Below are 23,783 nucleotides of genomic sequence, written 5' to 3' on the forward strand. Positions count from 1 at the left end.
AAGCACCCCAAAAGCTCACAAAGCTCTCGTTGAATCCTTTTTGTTTTCCTCTCTTGAGTTCCAACACAGTATAACCAAGGGTTACTCAGCAACGAGCGGGAGCATGCAAAAAATGAAAATTGAGAACCTAAATTTGACATTTTCCGACTTGTTTTGCATGTCCTTCCACGGTCGGTTAGAGGAAAGGAGTTCTCCGAAAGGGAACCGTTCCGAGATCAATCCGTCAGACGACAACATACAGACTGTGTCGAACAAACATGTCCTTGTGAGTGTGCGTTTTTTTTTTGTCCGTTGGTGTATGAGAGGTTTTTCTGCAGCAGTTCAGTTTGTCAAGGAAAATTGGAATTTTGCCTCCTAATTTTGAGTCGCAGGAGTAATTGAAATTTTCACTAACGTGAAGCGGAAATTTGGCCAACTTCCGGAAGGGAAACGATTGGGCCATACGTGTAGGAGGACCACACACGGTCGAAACGGGTGCCGCCGAAACGTTCGGGAAAGTGGACATTCGAGTGCGGAGTTGCCTATATTCAGGGGGTTTGTTGGCGAGCTAAGTGAAAATTCGAACGAGTGGAACATTGCTTTTGGGGGATGTTTTTTATGTGCGGGAAAACTGAAAATCCACTTGAAAAGTGATTAATTTGAAGGTGGATAAGTGAGTTTCTACTTCGTTTAGCTTGGTTTTTCTTCAGTGTGATTATGTAAGATACCAACAGGCGACAGTAATGTAAGTATGTAGATGATTATGACTCTATGACTTTTCGAACCATACTCAATTAAGTCAATGACTTTCCGAAGCTGGCGAGCATAAATCAAAACTCATCGTGACCAAGCGATTATGTCGAAGAAAGAATTAGTCAGATCGTTAGGTTTACGTGGGATTTTCTTTGTTTGGATTCATTCGCAATTTTTGTCCGAGTACTTCGTCCAGAAGACCACCCACTCCCCCCAAATGACATACACCCCCTTTACCAAGTTTCCACTTATTATGCGGTCTACATATGTTTTGTCTGGCTCCGAGGCAATGCGAAACCAAATCGCAAACCGAAACCCGTATCGTCCTGACATAATTCGGTCATGGGAAGACCAACAAATATGCAAATGTTGGCATCCTTGTTGCTGCCTTGTGGTACAATCTGAATGGTATGCAATAAGCTTGCGGGAAGAGAAATGGAACAAGTAGATTCCATTCAGCATACCATAGAAGCAGCAGCAACAGCAGCATTGAGTGTGAAGACTGTTAAGGTAGCTTAAACCTTTTACATTAAGGGGAAACATATACCTGGTAGGAGGACAGCACGGCGATAAAATCGATTTTCGCGACCCACCAGTACGATGCCAGGTCAGGAAAGGATATCGATGTCGCTTGGTCCGCGATTTGTGGAAACAACGATAATATTCATGCGGTGGGTGGACGATGGTGATGGATTAAAAATAGCTGAAGTGAAATTCAGTTCCTCGATCATTGAACTTCACATCGAACCGGAGAGGATTGTTGGAAATGTCATAAAATAATGCTTAGGTAGAATTGGTGACAGTTTTCAAAATTGATAGATAAAGCTATTTCTAACTTAATAATCATTTGAATATTCCATTTTAGTGTTTTGTGAAATGCTTAAGGATTAAACAAGGCGCAGCATTGGTTATAAATACATTTAGCGTATTTGTTTCTATCCTGGTGACTCACCAGTTGTGCACTAAGTGCTGTCAAAATGACAACTGGTTGGTCACCAGATGAAAACGAAGACGTTCATAGGCACAAAAAGTACTGTTTCTTTGTGGAATATTTCAGCACTTTAAAAGGAAACAGCATTTTTATGCATGTGTTTCAGTAACTGGTTTGGCAAATATTTACCGCGTCCCTATCACCCCTAGTTCTGATGCGATAAGGCGTGTGGAAATTTTAAAATTGATCAGCTTTAAGTAAAATCAACCTGTGATAACTGGTAAACTATTTAACCCACATAAAAACTGAAAACAGATTTTGAATCTTTTGAAAATATGATTATCCTTTTCATTCAGTCAAGAATTGTTGGATTTGTTGAATTATGCTTTTAAAAATAATAAAAATTCCATTTGTTAAATTTTTTTTTTTAATTTAGTTGAAATTCCCGTTATTAAACAGATTTTGGTTAGATTAACAAAAATAAATCTATTAATGCAAATTGTACTCCATGTTTTCATGACACTTGATAAAATGTCAGTATCTTTTTATGAGTTTTAGAATGAAATTAATTAAATATATGTACCTAGCATAACAAAAAATATTCGGATGACGCGCCAACATCAATGTTTCGAGAAAAACGCGATCAAAGTTTGACATCTCCATTCTCCATAAGCTCTCAGCAAAAATTTTATTTTGTTTTCATTATTTCTCGAAAACCAATTATCCTTCAGTTATCGTTGTACCATCAACATGTAGGTCCTCCGGACGTACTTTATCACCCATGCTAATAACTCCATTTGTTTACATTTGGCGCATTCGCCCTATTCAAAATTCACTACCGATTTTTTTTGACGAATTGCAAAAATAATCATCAAAAGAGTTTTCGAAGCCTAAAATACGATTTAAAATCTGTTTATGAAATTTGATAATTTTTTTTTTATTTTCAACATTTTAATTGTTGAGTAGTTTCTGTGTTCTGGCAAAATGTGCCCGAATATTCCGGATTTTTGGTCGTCAACTTAGAAATGAAATGCCCGGATTTACGTGCTGAAAAAGGGCCAACCTTAGTCATGATGGTTATAAGTTAACTTAGAATTAGAATAAGATGAACAGAAATTCTAATACAACGCTAAATGTTTTTCTTCGCTTTTTTATTAAAATCAAAGATTAATCTTTCCTAAAAATTAACTTATTTACTAACAGAACATCATAATCTTATTGTTTTACTATACTGTTTCCTTGAGTAGAGTTTAGCTCCTTGCCAAAATATATGTTTCACTACTCGAGTAGAGTTCAGCTCAATGCTAAGTAAGTATATATTGTAATTTGAAGTGAATGTCAAGCGAAAATTCAAACATCTTGAGAAGAGTTATGTTTCCCTACCAAGATGAATGTTTGAAACTTTAAGTAGAGTTTAGCTCCTTGCCAAGGATATTTCGCTGATCTAAACAGATAATCAAACATCTTGAGTAGAGTTAAACTCTATGCCAAGATTGATGTTTCAAAACCTTAAGTAGAGTCAAGCTCATTACCAGAGATATATGGTTTATGATACTAGACTTTAAAACTGAAATGATTGTTCAACACTGAGAAGTTTTTGAGATGTTTCAAAAACAAACATGTCGATAAATAAAATAAAACATGAAAATTCATTAACATCTGTCGATGTTTTTAATCCTGGAAAACATTTCTAGCGTAACATTTAAAAAGGGCGAAACTGCCAAATGTAAACAAATCGAGTTAACGATCAATCCGGATGCACGCGGTTGCACTTTACCTATCAAACGCGGTTTCATCTTAAAATTACTTATAAACTTTCAAAAAATTGATAACAATTCAATTGGGCGAAACTTCCTGTTGATGCATTTTCGTTGGAACGTGAAGTTACGCATATTCCAAAATGGAGTGAATTTTTCTATTCGTGTAGAGCCAAACGGCGTAACACTGAGTTGACCGTGTGTGACAAAACGGCCTAATTAGTTTTTGCGTGTAGGATGAATGGGCGAAACTTCAAAACCAAAACAAAAACGACCGATCTATTGGGCGAAACTTGCAGACGTAACTGAAATCGAAAACCAATAATAGGGCGTAACTCGAAAATCTCTGAAATTACGTGAAAAAAGTTAAGTTCTTGATACCATCGAACAATGAGTGAATATAATGCACATTTCTTGATTTTGTTGAACAAAAAGTGGTCGATTTTATAAATAGGATTTGAATAGGTGTTCCGAATTTTCAAACGCGTTTTTCTCGTTTCGAGCTAACTGCTAGTTTTCGCCCTTTTTAAATGTTACACTAGATTTCTTGAACGAATTTAAGAAAAAAGGCCGGAGATTCAGTGAAAACCTGCTGGTTTTAAAATAAATCACGGTGAGACCGAGAAGTTATAAATATAACTGTCAGAATGAAATGGAGTTACAGATTTTACAAAACATCAGAGAAGGAGATTGGTGACATAGTACACAGCCTAAAAAATTTCTAAAAGTATACGCAATCTAAACACAAGTGATCTACTTTTTCATCAGTGTAATTCAAAAATGATGTAATTTTAAACCCCTTTTCTTCTATTTTCGAATCGTTGGTATAATCTTAATTTGTATAATGTACCTACGTTTACAATGCCGTAAACTAAAAAAAATATTCTCTCAATATAAAAATTACATCGAAAACAATGTAAAACATGGCAGATCCATTGTTTTTCTTTTATTTCACGGCTTAAGTTAATTCGAAGAGATGGTTTATTGTGCAAAAAGAAAAAAATATCGCTTTTGCAGTAAATATTGTATTCATCCCGGAAAAAATTCTTTCCAGAATTGAATAAAAAGAAAATAGGTTGGATAGTTGAAATAAAAAAAAAGTAGGACTGAAAATTCTCTATCTATATCGCCATCTATAATGCATACTATGAACTACGCTTTTTCCAAATCAAGGCTGCTGTTGATTATTTTTCTGATCTGTTCTCAAAATTTTTAATTTGATCGAAGTTATGGCTAATTTATTAGAATGGCTAATTTATTAGATTGGCAGATTGGTGCTTCGGCAGAAAAACAACATATTTGACTTGTTATCACACCATCTCCGTTTTCGAGTTATTGCACCTTTCCAAATCCAACCAAACCAGAGTATCAACTTTGTAGGACCTATGGAAGTGTTATCCAGGGAAAAAGGTCGAATTTGGAGGCAGCCTTTTTTTGTCCATTTATTTCATTCATTCTGTCAAAAGTTATGTTATACTGACTGATTTGCAGCTTCTCACAGATCGTCAGCCACCTTAAGTGCTAGACATCACATTTTTTCAATTTTTTCTCCTTGTTTATCTCCCGAACATCCCAGACGAGACTTGTCAACGATTAATTTTTGCCTGGTGTCCGCTAAAGAGTTCTTTTTGCTGTCCGTTGCGTAATTTTTCAAAATATCTTCCCGCTAGCTGTTCCAATATTTTACGCACGATTTGACCACCGTATTTTGTTTATTTTAACGGCGAGTAGCTTTTTTAACCTTGCAGAAATGAAGTCAGGCCTGTTTATAAGTCATCTAGAATTTTTTTTTGTCACTTCTCTAATAGAAATTTTTTTGTTTGCGCTTGAGAAAATTTTCAACATTCCCTAACCTTCATGGAATCATTCATCTTCACTTCATAATTAGTGAAATTTGGAATGAATAAACTCACCATTAGATCCTTTAGGATTCCACCATATGAATTTTGCTCGAATAGTTGAATTCTAGCTGTCTGGGTCTCACACAATGAATCTCCTGAAATTTCCGCGAGAATGCCCAAAAAATTTAGTCAATGACCCTCTGTTTTGGACGATATCTCCAAAAACCACTTGACAGAACGTCACAGAACTTTGCACATGTAAACAATGCACTAGTAAGTAGCTTCACTGAAAATTGCATAAATTTCCATTCATGCATGCGGAATTTATTCACAAAACAAAGTGTTGCATTTTATTCGTGTATTCGTTCGTGTATTACTATGATGTTCCGGAAGGATTCAAGAATGATGCTAACGCTGATCGGCAAAACATCCGCCCTGCTCGGGATCACCGGAAACAACCACAATTCCATTTGCCCGTGATAGTGGGTGTTTTTTTGTATGCAAAGTGTAGGAAATATATGTTAAACAAAATGACTCATGTGGCGTATTTATTCATAAATAGACACCACGAAAAGTCTGATTAAATATTGAAATAAATTTTTAATATTAGCGGTAATATATTTTGAAACTTACATCCTTGTATTTTTACACGATGGTTTATGTCATCCGATTTCGTGCATTATTTTCGATCTAAATTCACGAAGGCCTCAAAAATTACATTGGTGAAAAAAAATACACCATGATAGAATTTTATTAAATAGATGTTGCGTTTTCTTGCATCGTTTTCGATCTAAAATCACACGAATTTTTTCTGCTGTGTAGTGGGGCTTCGGTTTTCCAGAGCCCAAGGCATAATTAAACTTGTTGATAAAGATTGTACAAGGTTTATGTTGATACTTACATTTATTCCGGAGAAACTCCCGGACCCCGTTTCCTCGCGAACCACGCTACATTCGAACCAAAACCGATTGTTTTGGTTTCATTCTCTTTCGTCAATTCGCATATTGAGAACAATAGCGGTTGACAGTTAATGATGGTCAATGATGATGACAAACAATATAAATGTTGTCATCATGCACGCTAAACTCAGCCAACACAGCAAGTGGTTATGAGTTACCCTGCAGTGTTGGCAGTTTATTCTGGGTGGTTAGCCCAGAATATGATAGAAATTAAGGAATGATTCTGAGTTGAGAATCACCTAGGTTAAGCGACAAGATTGTTATCGCTATAGGTCTAAGTTTAGCTTATAAGACTTGACGAACAGAAATGAATAAATGGTATCTCATTTCCAAACCAATTCCCTGTTGCTAAATCATTGAATTCAACAGTTTAAAAAGCCAGTAGCGTCAGGAAAAGATTTAGAATCAGCAAAGATCTAACATCTTGGTTTGGTGTATGGAAGAAAATGTGAAAGCTACTAAGATTTTTGCATTCAGGGGGGTATGTGACATCCCGAATTGAGTTACCTCTAACGTCTTGAGGTTCTCTGAGTTAAGTGTGTTGAAGAACAGAAGGAAGATGAACGTGTTTTCAATAAAGTGAAATCGTTTACAATAGTGATTTTTGTGAAATATTACAGATATGTAAGTGTGTGTAATGCAAAATTGAGTGACAATCTGTCAGGTGTCAACTTATTTATAAAGTTTTTTGGGGAGGATCGTGAAAAATTCAGGAAAGTCCCAGTTGGAAAATCAAAAAAAAAATTAAATAAAAATAAAAATAATGGAAATCAACTATTCAACCAAGTTTGTCCTCGTCGCGATCGGATGTGTTTTCTCCCTCGATATTGTGACAAAAGGCAATGATTAGTTTTTTTCTATAGTGGTGATAAATAACCGTAGTGCTCGCGATGAGCACATCGCCCGGGGACTATCCCGGTAGAACTGTTCCGGAATGGTTGGACCACGAGAATGTACACGGCCGTTTATACTACCTGACCCTGAAAGCTGGAAACGGATACGAGCTATCAAAAAATCCCTTTGTGATCTCGCGATTTATTGCAGATCATGTAGGGACCATTGAAGGAGAATTTATAGAACACAGGAATAACTGGTACGTGCTGAAGATCAGAAATAAAGATCAGATTAGATTGCTTGCCAAGTTAACTCAACTCGGAAACGGCACCCCAATTTCGGTTGGCCGTCATCCTCAATTAAACCAAAGGAAATTTGTCGTTACATGTAGAGACGTAGAAGGCATGTCAGATGAGGAACTTTTAAAAGAACTAACTCCGCAAAAATCATTAATGTACATCTACTTTAGTTCTTACTATTAACAGTACAGTTGTTCCTGAATTTTTAAACTTTGGCTTTTTGAGAGTCGGTACCCGTCCGTATTATTCCCAGCCTCTTCTTTGTCGCCAATGTTTGAAGTATGGACATCCGAAAATAAAATGTCAGCAACAGACACGAGCATGCAAAAATTGTTCGAAATCGCACGAGAATGAAGAAGACAATTGTACATCTCCCAGTTATTGCCACAATTGTTCAGGAAAGCATGGACCCATCGATAGATGCTGTCCTTTGTGGATAGCACAAACAGCAGCGCTGAAGATAAGTACCGATCAAAATTTACCAATAGCAACAGCACGAAGAATGGTTCAGACTAACAGCAGCAGCACGAGCTACGCGAACGTAGCGAAACAGAATACCACTCAACAGCATAATCAAAAAACACGAAACGAAAATTTCCCACCGCAACAACCGAACCAACAGCAGCAGCAGCAACAACAACAACAACAACAACAAGTAAACCAACAGCAGACCAGCCAACAGAAACGCACGAGATTGGATAACAATACACCACCTCAACGACCGTCAGCCGAAGCACCAAAGCAGAAACAAAGTTTGGATCTCGAATCACCCCCCAGGAAACGAAACCCCGTCTTAGCTCAGACCTCACCTCCCGCGCCTTCAAACCGTGAAGGAGCGAGTGATGCTGAGGTATATACTGCGCCCATGGTTGGTCCGCACTTCTCAAATCAGACAGTGCGCTGTGTAAATCGCACCGTTATCTTCTACGATTTTTAGAGCACCACACTTCATTCCGAAATGCTCTACACTCGTTTCCGAGTACAGCCGAAGCCAAGTGCCGAGCAAAACCGGTGCCCCAATAGCAACACTACTGTGTGAGCAGGAGAAATCCCGAAACACACAACTGAAGTTCATTTTTTTCCTTCTCTTCCTACCACAGTAGGCAAACAAACAGCACGAAACGATATTGCTTCTTCTTCTTCCTTTTCTTGTTGGGAAAGAACCAAGCCTACTGAGATGCTTTAGCGCTGCTCCCCTACACTTAATGTGATGATTTTTTTCTCTTGCTCTCACCCTGGCGAAGCGTTCTCTGCTCTTTGATTGGGTGTACGCCCGCCGTCTTAACAGAGCAGGGCAAGTGTTTCAGAACGAAAAGTTCACTGAGTGGCATTTTTCAAGCCGCTCGGGGAGAAATGGACAACCATGACCGCGCCAAATTCTATTCCTCCAGGAGGAGCTCGATCAACACGAAGTCGATCACGCATCGACACAAATAAGTGATCTTGTCTTCCTACCCTTTCCTACTTCCCATTTCCTTTCCCTCCTTCAATAATTATTAAGTGGAACTCCCCGGCACAAAAATACTTTTATGAGTAAAATGCCTTAAAACATAGATTTACTAAAAAGATAAAAAAAACTTTTCAACCAAAGTTCATATGGTAATTTGTTAAAGGAGTCCTAGAAGGGTTAAGGAAGAGCTAAAATTAGAATAATAGTGAAGATGATTGATTCCATGAAGGGGAGTGGTCAGAAGTTTTATCAAGCGCTATCCGAAAATTTCAAAGGATAAGTGATAAAAATGGTAAATTATTCTGACCGGTCCATCTAGCTGACTCATAAACAGGCCTGGCTTCATTTTTAGAAGGTAAAAAAGCTGAGCACCGGTTAAATAAACAAAATACGGTGATCAGATCGTGCGCTAAATTTTTGGACCGCTCGCTAGTGGGAAAATTTTTTGAAAGAGAAAATAAATTTTTGGCTAAATAACTCCTACTGTTTATTTTTAAAAAGTTGAAAACCAGATCTCGACGTTTCATGCATTTTTAAATCATTTGGCATCAAATTAAAACATCGATTTTCCGGATTTCCGTTGATCCCCCGTTACGTGGTTTTTGAAATTTTTGAGTCGATTTTTGACAAAAAAAATTTTTAGTTCACACCAGGTTTCGACCTTACGTGCATTTTTAAGTCATTTGGTATTAAAATTACAATTTCGATTTTTCCGATATCCTTTGGTCCCCCCCCCCCCTTCGGTGATATTTGAGGGTAAAAAAATCGAAACTTTGTGTGCTTTGAAACACCATGATCATGAAATTTTTCAAATACATTCATTGCCACCCTACTACAGGCGTTTTGAGATTCGATAAAATTTGCAATCCGACACACTTTGTTACATACACTGAACCTCAAAAATACCCAAACTTGAGAACTTTCCCCGCCAACCCGAATGAAACTCCCTCCCTACAGGTTTGGCTATTGGAGGCATAACCCAAAGTTAAGCTTTTAAAGGAGAACTCATCCCCCAAAATCTGATACCGCAATAAAATGGAAATCAAAATAAAAAAAAAAAGACTGCAGGTACGGGAATCACACCCATACCTGCAATGGCTCTGCGATTACCATTTCAGGATGCTAACCGCTCGACCACAGGAGAGTTGTTGAGAGAGGCAGCTGCATCACCGTATATGCGAGACTTTCTGCGAATGAAGCGGGAATAAAAGTTATCCCCAAAAAAAAACAGTTCTTCGCTTTGAACTTACCCCCCAAACCTAAATCTGCCACGATGGAGGTAACAGAATCAGATGCGCTTACAACAAAAACCCCCCCAAAAAAAACAGTTCTCCGCTTGAAGGACAAGTTTGGCGTATTGGCAAGCTGTGATTTTTTCGCAAACTTAAGTTGTCAATCTAGAACTTAGGTTTGGCGGGTGGCAGTTCTCAAGTTTGGGTATTTTCGATTTTCAGACAAAACATTAGGGTGGCAGCGAAGAGGATTATGACGAACTTCGAAAACAAACCATATACATTTTATAGATTGCCCAAAATATGCAATTGAACAAAATTTAAGCCTCATCGGGCTATATTTAAGAGTGCATAAAAGCGTTCAAAATTTTGATTTTTTTACCTTAAATATCACCTCAGAATGATTAAAATAACAAAGATGGAATGTTTTGTAAGTTTTTGGCATTTTTGTCCTTTCTGGCTTAAAATTTAAATTTATCTCAATTTCGCTACTTTTTACATTTTTGTCAATTTTGTCCATTTATCTTTTACATAATTTTTGTCATTTTTGTCAATCTTATCATTTTTCTAAATTTTTGACATTTTTGTCATCTTTCATCATTTTTTATAATTTTTGTCATTTTTTTCATTTTTTTAATATTTGTCATTTTTGTCACTCGTAAAAACATGATGAGAAAGAATTAAATGAGAAAAAAGAAATTTTTGGAATTTTTTGTCAATTTATCCTTTTGTCTTCTTATTTCATTTTGTCTCATTTTCACTATTTTTCAAATGTTTGTCATTTTTGTAATTTTGTCCCTTTTTATTATTTTTATGATTTTTGTTATTTTTTCACTTCTGTATATTTGGCCATTTTCGATATTTTGCCATTTGTAGATATTCATTTTTCCTGATCAGGAAATATCAAAATTATTATTCAAACGTATCTTTGCTTATCTTATTTTGATCTACCTTTGCTAACAAAATATTCGTTTTTGTCATTTCGAAAAAAAAAATTGTATCTCCTAACAGTACAGATAGGATCATCGATATAAATGAATTAGAATTTTACTTGAATACGGAATTTTGATATTGTACATACGTTAATTAAAAGCTAGACAATAAATACAAATGACAAAAAAAACAGTAGTTTATTCTGCCTACATTTGCCTGCTTCGAAAGCTTTTATTGGAGATTATTATTATTCAATGCATTAGGCGTGGTTCTGTAGTAGCGTGCGCGCTTCTAAACCGGAAAGTCGAGGTTCGAATCTCCTAGCAAATCTAATCAAGAATTGTACAAGTTTAAAAAATACATAAAAGTTTGAATACAAAGCAGGAGGTAGTTCAACATTACATACAAGTAATAAGGTAGTACAAAACAAACATTGCATGAAAGCTTGTTAACATTCTACGGCAATTAAATTATATCACATTTTGATAGGAAAAATTTAATATCATAATATCTCATCTTGATAGAATTTGTGTTTCTCTTGTGATCGGGTATGTGTGCCATTTTTATTCATTCCTATCAGTTTTGTCGATTTCTTCATTTAAGTTTTGCTGATTTGTGCTATTTTTGTCGTTATTGCTATGTAATTTTTGTGTATTTTGGCACCGATACTCGGTATTATCTGACAATTTAATTAAATTTTTTGGGGTTTATAATTATTTTTTGGACATAACATTTTCAAAGGTGATGGGAGATATTAGAGAAACATGAGATATCAAAGAATGGAAGAACATAAGCCGTTACGGTCACCGTGGTGTAATTGGCTAACATGTCGTTGTACTAAAGCAGAAATTACGGGTTCAAGTCCTGCCGGTCAGTCGTTGTATCTTTTTAGAAAAATTTATGATATTTACGGTTTGTGTTCTTTCTTTGATATCTCATGTTTCTCTTATACTTTCCATCACTTTCGAAAATTTGATTAGTTGTGGTTTATTTTCCTCCCTAATTAAAGTCAAACTGAGTTGAAATTTCTGTTTTTGGGCCACTTATTAAATTCAAATGGTTCATATTTGAAATTCGACATAACCATTTTGACTGTCACATGTATTAAAGTTCTCTTAGTTTCGTAGTTGAATTGTGGTTTAATGCGTTTGATGGGACTTATCATGAACATTTGAGACTTTTCCCAACAAGGCACAAAAAGTAATATCTTTTGAAATATAACGTCATGCCCGATGAACGACACGTTATGCTGTAATTTTGTATACTACGGTTTCACCATTGTGGTTGAGATTCTCTTTACAAAACGTAATGCATTTCCTTCGCATCCGGTCCATTTCCTCCACCATCCAAAGGAATGAAGGAGGGATGGAAAAAACCGGAAAATGGTGAATGTATTATTTCCGTGTCTTTCCTTCCGGGGGCCAATATGCATAGCACATTTCCCGGAGGAAGCCCCGGGGATAAATGCTGCAGGTCATTAATTATCGTGTGTAAGCCCCGATTGTTGATGGGAACACGGGGTAACACTTGAAGTTGTTCGCATTCGAAGCCCTCGTTGGAGCACGAGTTTTTTGCATAAGATTTGTGTTTTTAGCACATAACATTTAAATATGAGATTTTCAACTAAACAATATTGAAATGGACTTTTTCACAAAGCATTATTTAAAACTTATGAATGTAATTCGTAAGAAAGCACTTTCATTACAAATTGAATTAAGCTATCATTTCTTGTATTCTTCTCCTGAACCAATCATTTCAATTGAGAATGAAAACAAAACTGTCAGTCACTCGGCAAAAGGGAAGACAAGTTCATTGCTATAAGAGAAAATAACTAACAGACAGCTTTTCCGACAGCTCAGCTTCGCGAAACAGAACATGACAACAAAGCCAATATCAACGGAAGCATAAAATATTTGCAACTTTATTTATCTCGCCGGGCACTTAGCGGTATACCTTTCACCTTTTTCTCGTTTGTGTAGTTTCGTCGAAGGATTCTAAAAACAAAAAAAAAACTCAATAAACTGTGTTAATAAAAGTCCTACATTTTTCGTAACTTTCCAAATCCAAGCTAAATTCCCAAACAATGTTTACTCCGTCTCATCGAAATTACAATTTCAGAACTTCCACCCACCCGATTTAATCCCAAAAGCCAACAGTCGTTCTATACCAATAATATCGGAAACGAAAAGACCCCTGCCCTGTCCTGGTTAATCCAGCACTCGAAAATGAGGGAGCAAAAAGTTCATCCACCACACCAAATGTTCCTAATTTCTTCTACACTTTTCAAAGCCCAGTCCGTTCGGTCGGTATTCCGGCCTTGACTTCCGGTTCGCTCGATATTGGCTTCGATGCTGATGCTCTAAGGGAACTGGGGTAAAATGCACTATAAACAGATTAACTGTGTTTGATAATTACCAATTTCGAAACGATAAAATTAAAGACTAGAGATAACAATTTTAATGGTTAGACAATGGTAATCCATATGACGGAGTATACAATAAGCAATGCATCGGTAGGTCTAATGTTCTAAAATATTATAAAACAATGCAAAACAATTTCGTTTTAAATGCATAAATAAAAAAAAATTAAAAAACAATTTTGTTTTTTTTTGTGTTTGATTGGCCAAATAAAGTGAATAAATCCGGTCAAAATCCGAGCTTTTTTCATTACCCAGCTGAAAGTGATTAAATCTGAATGTGCCAACATTAGGTACTGTTTCGAGAAAAACGCATTCAAAGTTTGACAGCTTCATAAGGCGCCAGCAAAAGTTTTTTTTTTTTTCAAAAATCAAATGTCCTTTAATTAACGTTGTGTAATCAAAATGTAGGTCTCCAAACGTATTTCATCACCCAGCCGATAACTCCATTTATTTACATTTAACAAATTTGTCCTATTCAAAATTCACTACCTATATGTCATTTTTAATTTTTGAAAAAGAATTTTCCATGCAACCAAAAGTTGCGTTCTTACTTGAAGATGGAACTCCGAAGTTTACATTTGGCTGAACAAATGTTTTACGGGAGCTTCAGGTGCCTCATGTCACGTAATCGCCTTTTGAAAGGTTAAAATATCGATAAAGGAACTTCTAAGCGCTATTAAAGCAACTTCTTTTAAGAAGGTCGGTTGCGTCCGCTAAGTACTTTCTAACGAACCTTTACGATACTCCTTGGTGTTTTAAAGAACCTCTAGGCGTAAGTAGCTTTTGTAATCAAAACCTTATAATTAAAATCAATAAGATAGACCATGATAGACCGGCAACCTAGCAATTTGTCATCTGGTTGTCAGAGCAATCTGTCAACCGGATTTTATTTTCGCCGCGTAGCAGTTTTTTGACATTCTCTTAGAAGCTGAATAGCATTCTCTTCAGCCACTTAGACGAACTTCAAAGTGGCTTTAAGAAAATAAATTTTAGGCTGATTAGCATTCTCTGCAGACAGAAACGAGAGCTGAATAAGCTTCTATGAAACCTTTTAAGGGAATTCTGGTTACATGGGTTATAGCTTCCAGGGTATGAGTCTGCAGAATTTTTCGCATAAGAAAAATACCAAAATATAATTTTACGTCCGAATAGACATTTATGGGCATCTGCTGGACATTCTTGACAACTGAATGAAAAATTAAACTATTTCGTAAACTTAACGGAAAGTTTAAGTCAAAAAATAGCTGATTATGGACTGTATTCGAAAAAAATGCATCACATTCAGTTATGGATAATTTTTGAGCAGATCGATGGAAATCGATAAAATTTTCAGTGACACTATCTAGTAACGTAATGTTTACACGTGCAATTTTTTGTGGGTCTAGTAAAAAACAACTTTACCCACAAAAGATAACGTTTATGAATAAGTATATTGACTAAAGGGCAACATATGCGTCATCTATATTGCACAGTATGAACTACCGTTTTTCTAAATCAAGGCTGTTTTTGTTGACATTCTTAATTTCCTGTAGCTTGGCCTTCAAAATAACTCAAAATTTTCTATTTTATCGATGTTATGACAAGTTTAGCAGATTGTCCACCTTCTGCAAGAAAACAACTTTATTAATTTTTTATCACGCCATCAGAGTTTACGCTCGATGGCAAGATTCCAGATCCAATCAAAACAGAGTGTTAACTTTGAGAAACCTTTGAAAGTGCTATGCGAGAAAACGGCCATTTTTGCAGGCATTTTTTGGCATTTATGGCCGTTAATTGAGCCAATCGTTATGAACCACTTATCGATTTGCAACTTCCACGGATTGGCAGCCAAATTTCATACTGGATGTTTTTTTTTAAATTTTCTTCTCGTTCTTCTCCGGAAGAACGTTGGACCGCTTTTTGTTATCATTAAGTCGCGATGTTCGGTCTGTTTTCTTTTGTTGGGCAAATCAGACAGAAAAATTGACCTGCTTTACCACTTCTCCAATTGAAAGGTTCAGTTGGCACTTTGTTAAACCCCTCACTTCCCATACCTTCTTGGGATGAATCCTTCTTACTTTAATCCAATTTTTTTTTTCTCACTGTTAGATCCTCTACGACTTCTAAAACGATTTACCACATGATTTTTGGTCACATTGTTGATTTCCAGCTGTTTTGGGGTCTCTCAATGGGACTTTTGAAGGTTTTTCAAGATCATATCCAAAAATGTTGGTCAATAAATTTATCCATTTTACGCTATCTCAAAAACTACTTGACAGATCGCCACAAAAATTTGCTCATTTGTTAACATTACATTACAAGGTGGTATCACTGAAAATTTCATCAATATCTATTCTTCCGTTCAAAAGTTATTCACAAATGAAAGTGTTGCATTTTTTTCGAAAACAGTCCTTAGTACGTGTTTTACTGGCAAGAGAAATCAATATCAATATATTTTCCTGAATTAAGATTTTAAATTAAAGTAGGAAAAGTTGGAGTGTTAAAAATTTGAAATCAATAAGCTTAAAAATAAAATATTAACAATTCTGAGACATAAAACAAATATTGGTCACTGAAACTTAGTTAAAAATTTCGGCCTGTGATTAAAATAGCTTTCAGCCTTGTTGGTTTTTTCAATGTCCTTTTATCGAAAATTTCGCTTATGGAGCAAAATAACCACAAGAAAAAATAACCAGATAATCTCTATCATGATGTTCTGTTCCAATAGATGAATATTTTCATTTTAACATCTTTGTTGGTCTTACGTTGAATATTTTTGAATATTAAGCCAAAATCTAAGGTAAATATGTAAGTTCTTTAATTTGAAAAACCAAGTCAAACAATTAATAGCTGTAATTAATGAATTCGTGATTCATTGCATCAATTCCAATTCGAAAATTCAGTTATAAGATTCGGTTTTCAATGTTTCACGTAACTGGCTTCGGCTTCCTAAGTACGCATTTATGTTTAAAAATTATTTTTTATTATATATGACAAATTAAAATAAATTTTTTAGAGCTGATACAAATGGTTCGTTTACTGGAACCTAATTTTGCGCAGCTGAGATACTTATTCCTCGCATTTCAAAAGATCGATAGCAATAATACCAATTTTAAAATCAACCAAAAATCTGTACACTTTTTTCTCCTCAAATTCATAAATATTTGTCTTAAAATAACAAAATGGGTAGAATTTAGAACTGCGCAGAATTAGGACCAGTCACTAGACTGAGTAGATTCGGGGTCATTTTTAAATTTATCAAACCTTGGGGTCTAAAAAGCTTTGTTTTGGTTCAAAACTCATCCATGGTTTTTTGCAGAATTTTTAAGTAACGTTTACATGAGTAAATTTGAACTTTTAGGTTTGTTTGGGAAAATTGAATATTCTGTACTGAAAAATCAACATCATTTTGGTATCTTCTGTGGAACCGAGCCTGCAAATAGTTTTTGTGTAAGTTAATAAATTTTTCTGCTGAACAACTTTGTCGAAAATCTCAACTTTGTACCTTGTAAGGTAAAAAGTTATTAGCTGTTTAACAGGGGTATGTTTTTTGGCATTGATAAACAATAAACTCAATTGACATCACAACAAAATGATGTTGATTTTTCAGTACAAAAAATTCAATTCAAAATTCAAAACTCAAAAAGTTCAAATTTACTCATGTAAAAGTTACTTAAAAACTCTGCAAAAAAAATCATGGATAAGGTTTGAACCAAAACAAAGCTTTTTAGACCCTAGGGGTTGAGAAATTCAAAAATGACCGCAAATCGATTCAGTAAACCGTAATTTAAAAATACTATCAAACTTGTAAATTCTGGATTATTAATTCTAAGTTTAAGTTAATTAAATGTTTGCATTTTTAACAGCTAAATTTTTTTGAAACATATAATATATGGAGATTTATTGAATTCCTACCCAGTATTTTTATTTTCTTCAATTCAAATAAATAAAAGGATTGAAGCCGCTATTTTTTTATTTATGAATCGTTAATGCTGAAAATAGTTTTCAAAATAATTGGCTGACACGCGGCTAGCGAGCCGCTGGTTTCCGACCACTAATCTAGACGAATAAAACAAAACTGATCAGTGAAGGCAATGTATTGTTTGACTACAGCGTACATCGTACAGTATTTCTATCATAAAACCTCATTCATTTATTGGATTTTTTTTTCAAATTTGTCATTCCATTAAAATGTTAAATTATGAAATAGAATCAGAGAATTTATTTGAAAGCTCAGAAATGGGAGCAAATACAAAACTGATAATTATTCGCTCGTGATTCTAAGCATTATAATAGGCAAAGTTAAGATAAGAAAAAAAATCCACTACATTTCATTAAATTTCTGCAATGCACAGTAGATAAATGGTCAACGAATTCAAATTGAAAGTAATTAAACAAAAGTTATTTGGTGAAATTTGGCCCAGGTCTATGCGACCCGAACTGTATCTTCTTGAGGCAATATCTCAGGAAAGGTTGAAGCTAGATACATGAAATTTTCTGACTTTTCCTAAAATGCTATACAGTTTCTTAAGGTTTTTTGAATATGGTCACCAGAGTCACCCATAAAAAAGACGATTAGCCGGTTAGCGTTAGGGTTTTATAGACCCGGATTCCTGTTTGGATATAAAATGAAATCTATGATATAGGAAACTAAAAACTTTTTGTTTATATGAATCTTTTAATTAGTCAAAATTTATCTAACATAGTGAAATTTCACTATTCGAACCAGTGTGATCACGATCTATGTTTAAAAACGTTAAGAAACGAACTGTCGTTTCTGATTGATGGGCTTTTCTCCTTCTTAAAAGTTTCTTATCCTTAGCACCTTTTGATGTTGGAGCATTTCGCCCCACTGGCCCGAACCATTTATCGACGATTTGCTTTTTCGGTAAATCCCAAATGATTAAACCGAGGAGCCACAGACACAAACATTATACCTACACCGAGAGTCCCATTCACAGAACATTATATCACGCTGTCGATTGAGCTACTGATTGATAGTGCTGGGGATCGATTTTCTGCCGAAATTGGCGGATGGGCAATTGAGAGAAAGGTCCTGGAAGAGTCCCGTGGGATGAGTATTGGGGAAATGAAGACATGTTTTATGTGTGACAACCATGTGGATGAACGAGGAGAAGACTATGGAACCAGTCCATGGACACCATTAACGTCCTGTCGGGAAGTTATTTGGAAACAGATTTAGCTTTGAGAATCTTTGGCTACCGATTGGGGAGTTATTCGTAGATCTTCTGGAGGTACTGAAAGGGATATTCGGTTTTTTATGTTTATTGTGTTACTCGAAGGTAAAATTTGAATTTAAATTTGTAATTTTATTTAAAATAATTTAGATTCAGAATTGGTTTTCTGAAGTATGATTCATAATTTTATTGTTAAACGCAATAGTAGAATATGAATACTTATTTAAAATGTTGATTCCGAATTCTGATTATGAGTTTTATCACGACTTCAAATCCTACAATTTGCGTTGACATCTCCATCCAAATTCAAACAACCCGAAATAAGGTAAAATATGAAGAGAATTCAATATTCTGTCCCTATCGTATCCGGTCGTGATCCCTCACACCTGTCGTCAGTCTTCGAAAAGAAAAAAAAATCTGAGGGCCCATCGGTGTCAACGAACAAACAGACAAGAAGGGAAAAGAAATACGATAAAACTACCTTTGCTTCCCTGGATAAAAACCCTCTTGAGTGGGGCCAGTAAAATCAATCCCGAAACAACTTATGACTTTTCCAGGATAAGCCCACAAAGGACGAACGATCCGACATCATATGATATTTCTTCCATGCCAGGTGAAATTCCTGTTTCCCAACCATCAGGAATCTCTAAATCTGACTTCCGACGGAACAGGTAAAAATCCTTGTTTAACCAGTTGGTAATCGTGGCCAGGAATCCGTTCTAATAAAATATTGACTCGAACCCAGGAAAGAATTATCATCAGGGAAGCTGACAACTTTTCAGCGGCAAGTGTCACACGATCATCGTACGTTTTTTTGGGGTTTGTGTGACATTTGAAAAGTCCTTTTTTCCACCTCCCTCCACCGTTTAGTTGAAATACAAGACGAAAACCAACAGTCTATGTTTCCTGGTTTCCGTTCTTGTCCCAAAACCGACAATTGTGTAAATATTTGAAAGACGTAGGCCAAGCAGCAGCAACTGGAAGCCGCACGACGACACGATACAAGTCAAATTTAATCTCTGCAGATGTATTGGGTATTTTGCTTCAATTAAGAGATGAGGGAAAAGTTTTTTTTTTCGGAAAGAATAACATTGTGTGGAAAAACTTTTGGGAAAATGATCCGTCTGGATTCGAAAAGAAAATACCTCCCTACCGGATGTGTCTGGTTTAACTTTTCTGTCTGAATAGGAAAGCGCTTAGGTGTCGGATAAGTCCGCTTTTTTTATGGCGAAAGACTAACTGAATATTGTGATATGTATATCTTTCAAAAGCAATCCTTTTGCTAGAATATCCTTGGTACTCAATTTTTGTTTTAAATATCTGTTTAAAGTTTAAATAAAACAAAATGAACCGAAACGAATTTTATTTTCTAAAAACCTTTCAAATGAACTCCTTTTTTCACAAATATGAAAAATGAGAAAATGAAAAAAATTACAAAATTTACAAATATGACAAAAATGGCCAATTGGATAAATACACAAAAAGGACAAAAAGAACCAAAATTAAATTAACCAAAAAATACAAAAATGACATAAATTACAAAAAAAGGACAAAAGTTCAATAATATCAAAACGAAAAAAAAAATTAAAATGATAGAACTGCAACTGTCGCAACTGTTTTGGTGTATCTTATCTTGTAAAACGTTCATCAAAATACAATTTATATTTTTTTTTCTGCCACTCGTCAATTCTCTTCTACTCAAGTCTTTAACTTTAAGAGTTATAAATAATTTCAAACATTCGAGGCTTTTAAATTCCGCTGCATATCTAACAAACTAACCTCACAATCCTGTTGTAGGATTGCTTTCAGTTTTGAGGCTAATTTTTGAATTCATAGAATTAATTAACTTAGATCGATTCCAAAAGGAAGAAACATTCCGCAAATCTGGTTGAAAGGATGTTATTTTTCGAATCGTCCCATCAATCATCAATATCACTGGACAATTCGGGATGCCAGATAAAGCTTTGACGTTTTGTAACTAAGAAAAAATGTAAACAAAAAGGTGAAAATTTTCGATGTATTTACAATTATTTTACTATGGTTTTTTCCTTCAGCGATCTCTAAAAACGTAAGTGAAATCAATCTTTTTATAGTATTTTAATTATTAAAAAAAAATATTGATAGCTACTAAGCGGTAAATTGAGATTCAAAAAATGGTGTTTTTCTTGCCATTGAAAACACGCCAAAGTATTTTAAACAGCAGTACTTGAATGAGAAAGATTTGAAGGTTTTTTCAGGAATTTTTTTAATGATTAATTCAAGTGTCGTATTCCGTTTTTGAAAAATGCACTTCAGAAATGTCTGCTCTTATGTGAGATCTGTTTGTACATTTTTCGTAATTTTATGCAAAAAATCAAATGATTTTCCGTCACCGTGTCTTGCAAGTACCTGACAAGATTTAGTCCTATCATTATTAAAAAATAACATTAGGAACTTATTTCCTTTTAATTATCTGCCTGATCCAAAAAGCTTCCCAAATACACTAAACTCTACTATGAAGCATTTTATGGCGCTACTGTTTGGTTATTATTTCCCATTCTTATCTACACGTGACTACATGTAAAAGTAATTCCAATGGACTGTAATTAAACACGGTGAAGAATTTTAATTCATCTTTGAATAATTATTACTCAGTCATAAAATGATTACGCGTTTCAACATTTATTCAATGCATTTGAGAATTTCTGATAACTCGCACTTATCTCTACCACCATCGCCCCTTCTCTACATTCAAGAAAACCGAAAATGAAAATTTAATTCATTTCATGATGAAACCTACTTTATATTATTTTGAGACAGATAACTCAGATAAAAATTGTTTACAAACGTTTCTTTCATAAGATTTTCGGTTATTATACAGTTTAATGACAATCGGGTCAATTCTCGACTTTAAACTCTAAAATTTCAACGCATGGTTTTTTAATTTAATTTAATTTTATTTTTTTTGACTCATCGATATTCGATTTCAATTCTTGAATCTATTCTTGATTCTTGATTGCTTGGCTTTGGAACAAAAAAAGACTCCCGACTTTTAACTATTAACCCTTGAACTCTTGACTTTTAAATCGTGATCTAAAACTCTTCACTGTTAATTTCTTAAAAATTGACTGTCGATTTCCATTACTTGAATTCATAACCTTAATGCTTGACTCTTGAAACCTATGACTTTATGTTTCAATTATTGAACATCACTTATAACTTTTTGGCTATCGATTTCGAGTTCTTAATTTTAAGGACCTTAAAGCTTGATGCTTGACTTTTGGACCTCTGACTAATCTGAAATCTTGATTTCCAATTCGTAGCTTTTTTTAAAACCTCAACTTTCGACTTATATTTCTTGATTCATAGCTCTTGAATTTTCAGGTAATGATTCTAGAACTTTGACTTTTGCCTTTAACCCTATGTGGCTCATGATTATAAATTTTTGAATATTGACTATTGGCTTTCAACTCATTACCTAAGACACGTGGCTCTCGAGTCTTCCCTTTTTCACCTTTTTCGCCACTTTTACCGTCGTTCTTGATTGGCAATCCCTGACTCCAGAATCTTCGAATCTCGACGCTTGATTCCTGAACCTGACTCGCGACTTTCAACTGTAGAACCTCGATTCTTGAATTTTTACTCGTGCCCTAGAAAAACTTGACTCTTAATTTTAGAACTTTGCCTTTCGGTTTCCATTTCTGAACTATAGAACCTTTAACTCGTGGTCTCTTGGTTTTTTTTTAATTTGACACTCGACTTTAAGTTCCTCACTAATTGCTCTCAATGAACTCATATGCCTCTTAAACCTTCGATTTTCGATTTGCAATTCTTGGATCTAGGACCTAGGACTTTTGATTCTTGATGTTTGACCTTTGAACCTTAGACGACTTTTGAACCTCAACTACTGACTATCAATACTTGGCATAAATAAGACTTTTTGAATCCTGATTCTCTATTTTAAATATATGATTCATAACTTTCGACTTTAGGCTTATGCTTTTTTAAACTTCGTTTCGCGAATTTTAATTCTTATTTTAAGAAGCTCTTATGCTTGATGCTTAAATCTTTTCACTTCTTGTTTTTTTTTTTTTTTAATTTGTGTTTCTAGTTTTTGAATCTCGACTCTTGACTTTGAACTTGTGGCTTTAAACACATGACGCTCATTCTTGAGCCATATTGATTTCCATTCCGGACTAGAGAATCTTGACGTTTGATTCTTGAACGTAAGAATGTTAATTTCTTAATCTTGTCTCCCGACTTTCCTTTAAGCTTCACCGACCTTCGAATTTCAATTCTTGACTCAAGAACCTTGACGTCAAAACGCTTGACTCTCGGACAAACGAGTCTCGACTTTCAACTATTAGATCTTTACTCTTGACTTTCAACTCGTAACGTAAAACAATCGACTCTCAACCTTTAATCCTTGATTCTGCATTACCAATATTTGACTCCAGAACCTAGATGCTTGGCTGATGAACTCAGTACTCTTAACTTATTTTTATTGAACCTCAACTCTTCCTTTCTTTTCAATTCTTCATTCTAGAATTTTGGCGTTTGACGCTTGACTCTTAAACATGGTAATCTCGACTTGGAATTAACTACATTGAACCTGCACACTCCACTTTAAATCCGTGACATATAAAACTTGAATCTTATCTATTTTCAACCTTGGCTCTCGACTTTTAATAAATGGTTTTTCAACCTTTAATTCTCGGTTTTCATTTTTCATTTTCGTTTTTCATAAATTTTTCACTACTTTTTTTTATCACTTTTTCATCTTGGAAACGATAACAATAGATTACAGCATATTTGATTGATGATGATTTCAAATGTAAAATTGATCGTTGAATCCAAAATTTCGGAATAATAGAAAAATATAAATATAACCCTTTTAAAATTATGCTTTGGAATATGTAATTATACTTAATGAAAAAAGTACTAGTAAATATATTAGTCCAAATTTCTTGGGGTATTTTTTTTTGTTTCGATTACAGTCGTTTTACCATCTTTGTGGCATTCGCGACTTTATATCAACGTTGCAGTTGGCGGACAGTTATTGAAAAAATTATCCGGTGCAGCTGTGTTCGATGTTTACTTTTGGGCTCGAACTCCTCTACCAAATTTAGTTCCATTTTCTTCATCAGTTTCCAAGTCATTGAAAAAAATATCAGAGCCCACTTGGTAAATAGTAATGAGAAAAAACATTTCTCGTTCTCAATTCCCTTCTATGCTCAATT

General features: G+C 34.9%; 1 protein-coding gene across 1 annotated transcript in view; it reads left to right on the forward strand.

The window, feature by feature from the left end:
• The first annotated feature begins 255 nt into the window (after window positions 1-255).
• Window positions 256-23,783, forward strand: part of LOC129756671 (GATA zinc finger domain-containing protein 10-like) — a 101,307-nt gene continuing 77,779 nt past the window's right edge. Inside the window, exon 1 of the mRNA XM_055753600.1 lies at window positions 256-724. The gene's annotated coding sequence lies outside the window, so the exon portion shown is untranslated. The remainder of the gene's footprint in view (window positions 725-23,783) is intronic.

This window comes from Uranotaenia lowii, chromosome 3 (assembly GCF_029784155.1).
Source record: "Uranotaenia lowii strain MFRU-FL chromosome 3, ASM2978415v1, whole genome shotgun sequence".
NCBI lineage: Eukaryota > Metazoa > Arthropoda > Insecta > Diptera > Culicidae > Uranotaenia > Uranotaenia lowii.